The following is a 7,909-nucleotide window of genomic DNA, read 5'->3' on the forward strand; positions in this document are numbered from 1 at the left end:
CAGAAACTTTGGATAAACTCATTACGCCTGTCTCACCTGCTCAGGATTCACTAAATCAGATGAGTTCAAGATGCAGAAAAGACGAGAGTTCATCGACAAAAGCTCTACTTAGGGGTGAATGTGTGGAGGTAACAAAGAACCTCAAATATTCTGTTCAATGTGTGTTTTTCTCACACAACAAATCAAAAGGACAAGAGTTACATCCGAATATATCTATCACTTTTATGGCTCATATACAGGAACATAAACTTTTACAAACCAACTTTCCACTTTTTAGACAAATGAACATCTTTTGGTATTCAGCAGTGGTTTCTGTGAGTTCCTCTGCAGATAGACTGCAGTGGGCATCGCTGGAGGCAGGCACAGGCTGGAGCCATCACCGCCCTTGCAGCTCTGATTAGGTCTACGGCTGGTTATGTACACAGGGCGGTAAGACTACATCAGTGGGTTAAAAGCACCGGCTTGTATGAAAACACTCATGAAATTCTGACTTTCTGTGAAAGCTTTTTTTTTTCTTCAGAAATCTGCTTTCTTCATTCCGATGTCAAATATTTGCCGTGCTTTCGTTCACCGTGCCTTGCAGAATGCTATCTTTAAATGGCCCAAAACCAATTTAGGATATTTCTGTGGTTGTCGGACCAAAACCTGCTTTTACAGGTCAATCAAACAAAGAGGTGTGATGGAGGAATCTTTAACCCGAGTTAGTAAACACAGTCTGAAAGATTGTATTTTGGTTCGAGGACATCACTCATTGAAGGCTGGAGAAAATTCATCTGAAAAGGAATTAACTTTGAATGGAAAACAAACAAGCAAACAAATGGTCAGATGGCGTTGACTTCTGCTGGTGCACTGAACAAAAAAGCAACAAAAGACACATTTGATCAAAAGATGTTGTTGGAAAAGTGAAACATTCTTGTTGTTTTTGTTTAATCGCTGCACAAAACGTGTTTATGATGCGGCGTCTGGACTCCACATCAAGGGGCAGTGGTCAGGAAGTAGAGCATGAATGTTTGATGAGACACAGCTATTGTTATGATCACACCTGATTTCCACTTCAAACTGCAAAAGTCAATGTTCTGTGCACAACTCAAAAAGAGTTTATTTTAAAAAAGCAAATATTGTTCCATTGAAGGATCATAAAGGGATTTCCTCCTTAAAGGTAAGGAGCCAACAGGTCAGTTTGACCCTGTAATGACAGAGATCGTGTTGATGTTATGATCTGGTGACCAAAAGAAGATATCGATCACTGTAAAGCAGTCCTGGGAACTGGTTCCATGAGCTGTTTGAGCTCAACAAAACCCATTTATTCCGGGGGTTCAAAACAAAACGGATGAAAAACAAAGTTTGTTTTGGAATAAAGCATGAATAATGCATGAGATGTCGGGAACCTGTCTGAGTCCTGACTCCGTAAGCAGCCTTCTTGTATCTCAGGTGCCTGTAGAGAAGCACCGCACAGACTCTGAAGCTCACAGATCCTGGAGTGTTTGGATTTATAATGTACAGGATGTGAATTCTTGGGTGGATTGCCTGAAAATTCAAAATAATCCACATATCTGTAGAGGCATGGTCACTTTCCTGATGCTAGAAAACAAACAAAAAAATGAAATCGTTCCTTTTCCCCATTTCTGAGCTCTAGGAGACATCTTCATAAACCAAAACTTAGATTTAATGCGTCTGCGTGCTGTGTTTTCTCTGTCAACTCTTGTTCATAGCCACACATTTTTCCCCTTTGGCAGCTCTTTGGTCCTGGTCATGGTGGAGAGGTTACAGTCTGACTGTTTAGGGGTGTGGACAGGTGTCTTTCATACAGACAAGCAGATGGCATAAATACAGGTGGAGGATAGAAAAGGAGTTGGCAGCAGAACCTGTAGCTGAGCTGTAACGCCAGAGAGGTCAATCGCTAGAGATGCATGAAGGCTTTTTACTATAGTCCAAGATACGTTAGAGCGACGCCATATTGGAATGGTATAAGAACAACGAGACATGACCAGTAAAATGATCATTTTGGTCCAATTTCAAAAAGGAAAAAAATGATTCCCAGGTACGAAGTGCAACAAATGAACGACATTTCGAGCGTTTTAGAAATAAATACGTTATTTTAAAGCTCGCAGAGGTCAAGACTCATACAGCCAGAGCCGGTCGCGACGCAACGAAGCGGGGTCAATTCACCTGGCGGGAGCAGCGACGCTCGGCTGGAGGATCCCGTTCTACAAGTGGATCCACCAAGCCTCCATTAGAAGGACTCGGCCACCAACAGCGGGCAGGCGGTCTTATGTACGCCACGGTTCCCGGTCCGCCCACCGGACGGGGGTTCAGCCCCGGACCCTTCCCTCTTCACTACCGAGTTTGATTTTCTCACTTAGTAATCTGATCACCAGCAGGTCATCTGGTCTGATCTGAGGTCTAACACACGTACAAATACCACCATCATCCTCCATAAACTAAAAGATCGGTGGTCCTGGTAAAACAAGGGAAAATAGTGTGAAGTCTAAAGCTGCCATTGACTTTAACAGACGACAAGATCAGCTTAAACGTTCATTATTGAGTTAACTCACTCAGATCTTGTTCTGATAAAGTTCTCCTTTATCAGCTGACAGCAATAATTTACTAGTAAAAAGTAAAATTCTTGTTTTTCCAGATCTGTTTGAACGATTGTAACACAGCAGTAAACGGACATCTCTACCATTCCAATATGGCGTCCAACAAGCTAACATGTCATCTGTAGTGATGTAACTCATTGTGTAACACTTGCTGTGTGAGCTTAGGGTACAAAATGCTATTACAAAAATATGTGTGTACATAAGGAAAAGTTTGACTAAAGTTTGGACTTTGAGTTTAAGCTTTCTCATTTTTTAATTTAAATCTTTCTTTATTAACTACAGTATGTCAACACAGTGAAGTGCATCTATTGGATCTCACATTTGTATCAATCATTTAGTTCTAACTGAGAACTAATTTAAGATAAGTTGAAGATTAAAACAAAACATTGAAGCTTAAAGTCCTAAAGCTGCTTTAGCTCAAGGATGAAGCTGAACATCCAGGAGTTGTCCAAAGAGAGCAGCAGGTAAACACTGAGGATGCAGCAAACTCTCATTTACATGTGCAGCACGGCACATCCTGCTCTGGACTCATTTGCATTTTTTGTTGGAAAAGTGCAGCAGCTACACCTGGAAGATCCTGTTGTTGTGACAAACATTGTTTTTATGTATAATTCAGTCACTAAAACATGCACCAAGACAAAAAAAGAGCATTTTTATTCATAATGTGAACTATATTTCTAAAATGAAGATATTGAAGAGGCTAGAGCTCAGGATTTATGGTTTAAAAATGCAAACGGACACCTTCTACTGCACATGTGTCGAAGTCAAGGCCCTGGGGCCGGATCCGGCCCTCAGGTAATTTTAGTTTATTGTTATTAATGACCCGATGTTATTTTGTGTTTATTTCTAACTTGTATCATTTTGACAAAATATATTTTTTTGGAGAGTAAAACATTGAAAGTTATTTAAGATTTAAGTTGATTTATTCTGGAATAATATTCCTGCCTTTTTATTATTCATGATTATTTTACAAAAGTTTACGTCGTAAAATTTGTCATTCTGTTAGCTTTTTTTGACTATTTCGACATCTACTGAGATTTTTTTGGCTATTTTGGAGAGTAGCTGATATTTCAGCTACATGCTAGCTGTTTTGGCTAATTTAGACTTTTAAAAAAATTAGGCTGTTTTGGAGTTTTGCTAATATTTACACACTAGTTGTTTTGGCTAATGTAGGCTTCTTTCAGTTTTTTAGGCTATTTTGAAGTTTAGCTATTTTATCAGCTACATGCTAGCTGTTTTGACCAAGCTAAGGTATTTAAATACTTATTTTAGCTTTCTTAGGCTAATTTGGAATGTTGCTAATATCAATAGCTGGCTATCAACTTCTGCATTTTCAGCCATCAGCTTCAGCGTTCTCAGTTATCAGCTTCAGCATTTTGAGCTATTAATTTCAGCATCTTCAGCTATCAGCACTAGCATGTTCTACGGCCATTTAGCTGACAGCATTCACACTAGCATTTTCACAAATAATGCTATATGTCTAGTTAATAAGAAATTAAAAGTTACATTTTTAAAATGTACTTTTAGAGAGTTTATCCTGTTCGGCCCGTGACCTAAGGTGTGTTTTGGATTTTGGCCCTCTGTGCGATTGAGTTTGACGCCCCTGATCTACTGGAACATGTTAATGCGTTTCAGACCGAGTGTTGTACATCAGACAAACCGTATTCATCTTGGTGTTTGCATTCTGCTTGTTAGAGTTTCCTCATTACGTTTGTGTTGTGGTTTTAGGTGCAGCAATAGTGCATCCAGAAAACTGATAAAAGGAGCCGTTGTGGTGCGTCTGCAGCTCGTTTTCCGACCCCAGTCAATTTACTGAAGCCGCTGAAGGAAGACCAAAATCCTCCACTTAATCTCTCGTTTCATGTAAAGAAAACGACGATGGGACGGAGCTCCCCTAGAAACATTGCCAAGGTGTTTCATTATCTTACCTTATTTAGAGGATTATCAGTGTTGAGAAGATAAACATGGATGGAGGGATCGACATGAAATGTATTCCTCCCATGCGCCTGCTTACAGTACCCGTCTCGTTAAAGTATGTTCGCTCCTCGCCGCTGAAATTGTCTTGTCATTTTTAATTGAAATGCATGGGGAAGCCTCCGAAATGGTAATTGCATCGGGTACTTTTCCCGCCTTGATAATGTAATCCCCTCAATTTCTTTAATCTATGGAAAGAACATGCCCTTTCCTTTTGATGTGCACATTAATAATGCACCATATATTCACCATATAGATTTAGGCTTACAAGTTAACTTGAATGCAAAGTCAGTTGTGGGAGATGATTGCCCCAACTATACGTCCTGAATAACAGGGCGCAGGTTGAGTTCCTGCTGTGGTGTGACTTACCTTCATGTCAGCACATCAGATAAACAGATCATCTCTGAATTCAAAGCACGAGCTCGCTGAGTTTCACTCAGAATATCAATTTTCTCAGCAGTTTCTGTGAAGACAACAGAGGAATCATCTGGATCCTTTGACCCTGTTTGAAGCCTATAGGTCTTTCCATTCCCACAGAGGAATTACTTGAACTTCTGCTCAGGCGGGTCAGCATTTATGCTGCTCAACACACCATCCATCGTCACGGGAAATGCTGATGAAACGGAGTTAAAGTCTTTTTGGGGAGTAAAATCAGTGTTGAATTAATTCTTTTAGAATGAAAGCAAAAAAGTTAAGACTTTATGACATTTAAAAAATGTGGAACAAACCTCAAGGAGAACTTAAAAAAAAGAGTCAGGAATTTGAATGTAAGATCAGGCTGCACAGTGGCAGTGGTGTAGCGGCTGCCTCACAGTGAAGGTCCTGATCCAAATCCTATTGTGTGTGGAGTCTGCATGTTTCCCGCCTCATGAATGTCTGAGTTTATTCTGGTTTCAATCCTAAAACATTTGGCAAAAGGTTATAAAAAATGATTTTAAATTGTCCCTCGGTGTGAATCAGGACTAGTGACCTGTCCCGGGTGGACCGCACCTCAAACCAAAAAGGGGATTCAGTGAAACGGGTGAAACTCGATGAGATGAAACTGTTGCAATAAATTCTGTCAATTCTGTATTGTTTGCTTCTTACCTGTGCAGGCAGGTAAATGTAAAAGTTTGTGTTTGAAACGCTGCATATATTTCCGAAAGAAAAAAAAAAAAACACAAAACAAATGATGATTCTAGTATTTGGTACAATTCGCCAAAGTGAAAAACTGCCATTATTAAATAACAAGCCAATGATTTATTATTAAAAAAATATTAATAATAATTCTAGGAAGTAAGTTTCCAAAGTGAAAGTTCACAAAGGTTCTTTTTTATTTGCCAAGTTAACCTGTTAAAATGGAAAAGAGAGAAGACACTAGCTTTGTGGTTTACAGTTACAGTTTTGTTTCCTGTCAATAAAACAAAAAGTCTCTTTTTTAAATCTGACATATACCTCAAAATACAAGTTTTATTTGACTAATCCATTTAGTCACTGTGATCATTTTACTTTGAAAGGCTAAAAGTCAGTCACAGGAACTGTGTGGAGACTTGTACTGCTGAGGATTTTGTTTGTCTACAAACACTAGAGGTAGATGTATCAATCTGAGGATCGATAGGATCGAAACCAAGGTGAAGTATCGATACTAGCATGATGAGATCGATACTTTTGTTGCAGTTTTTCTCTAATATGTACAGTAAAGAGCTTGAATTTACTTATAGACTTCATGCAAGCACAGTGTCTGTCTGGAATGTTGCAAAATAGTCCAACTTAAGTAAAAACCCGCCCAATTTGGCCCGAAACTGCCCAATCTGTTTGTGTAAACAGTGGACCATCTTCTCACATCTTCACTCCTGTTTCATGGAGAGAGAAGTCCTTAAAGAGCCACATAATTGCGTACAACGGCAGGGTTTTTGGTTGTATTTTTACATTTTTATTATAAAGCTGTGCGTGTTGATACATTAACACATGCGGTTAACAAATTACGATGAACGCGTTAATATTTAGTAGTGCAAATTAATCGCACCTCTTCGTCTTTCTCTTTCACTATGCATTAAAACGTTTCATTTGGTTCTTTTTTACAAAATAAATAAATATTCAACCGGTTTTTAGTACTTTAATCTTTGTTATTTTTTGGTTTAAATAGCTTTTTCACAAAAATGATTTGATCTATTTGATCTATGGTCGTGTTGTCATGTAAATATTTTGTGATTATTTGTAGATAATAGTGATTGGCAATTGGCTTTTTTTTATCAATTCCCAATTTTTATAATCATTACAATGTTGCTCTAGCCTATTTTTTTCACAAGTGACTTTAATATGTTTTTACTTTTTGTTTTAAATATATATTACATTTTTGCTAAACGTCTCCTTTTAAAAATTCTAGATTTTATTATAATAATGGCATCATGCTATTAATAGATTTAAATTTGATGTATGTTTAGTACAGATTTCTGCAATTGCCTAATAAACATTTTTATTTGCAGAAAGTCTCAGTCATTTGCTTTATTATGCACTTAATTAGAAAAAAATGTGTTTTCAAAATGATTCAACAACAATTCAAGAAAAAAGTATCGATATTGTGATACTTTAGCACTGTAAGTACTTGATATTAGATTGATTATTCCCAGTATTTCTGGCCCCAAACTAAAATTTCATTCATTCAGTTTCTCAGAATTGAAAGTACAAACCAAAGTATTCAGGCGCTCGTCCGTTTCATTCAGAAACAGCTCCTCACAGGTTTGATGATTTCACTGAGAGCCTCTTCAACCAGGGAGGGGCTGTCAAAGCACAACAACATGCAATTTGCTGTGATATCTTTTATTTGACACAAAGCTCATAAATACTGAAGGACATCAAGGTGATGGTATACATGCTGCTCAGTCTGAGGCTCTTTGTTGGCTCAAAGTCTGAGAAGAGAACGAAGGCTGCAGGCAATAAAAAAAAAAAAAACCCTTTTAAAAGTACAGTAGAGTTTAGGAAGCCATGTTTATACGGGAAAACTATACTTTATCCACTTTAACCCCTTGGGCTTTAAATGATGTATCATGTAATTAATTTTTTATTAAATGTATCATCTGCATCAATCCAAAAGCAGTTGTGATTTTTTTTTTCCATAGCTGGACATAAAGGAGATAAAAGAAGTTCACAATGTTTTGGGGTGTGTCCAAAAAAAAGAAAGGATTGCATTTTAATCATATCGCAGTTAATAAATATTAACATGTTAGTTCTTTTTGATTAATCGCGTGCATTAACGTTCAAAGCCCTAGTTTTCTTTTCTTATAAAAAATGGAAACTCATTGGTTTTTCAGAATTTTTTATATATATATATATATATATATACACATATATGCACA

The 7,909-nt window shown here is 37.7% G+C and overlaps 1 long non-coding RNA gene across 1 annotated transcript in view; it reads left to right on the forward strand.

Annotated features, from left to right (window-relative positions):
• The first annotated feature begins 1,005 nt into the window (after positions 1 to 1,005).
• Positions 1,006 to 7,909, forward strand: part of LOC112147893 — an 8,883-nt gene continuing 1,979 nt past the window's right edge. The window contains exon 1 of the long non-coding RNA XR_002919550.2: positions 1,006 to 1,159. This is a non-coding gene — a long non-coding RNA (uncharacterized LOC112147893). The remainder of the gene's footprint in view (positions 1,160 to 7,909) is intronic.

The sequence above is a fragment of the Oryzias melastigma genome, linkage group LG9, assembly GCF_002922805.2.
Source record: "Oryzias melastigma strain HK-1 linkage group LG9, ASM292280v2, whole genome shotgun sequence".
Taxonomy (NCBI): Eukaryota; Metazoa; Chordata; class Actinopteri; order Beloniformes; family Adrianichthyidae; genus Oryzias; species Oryzias melastigma.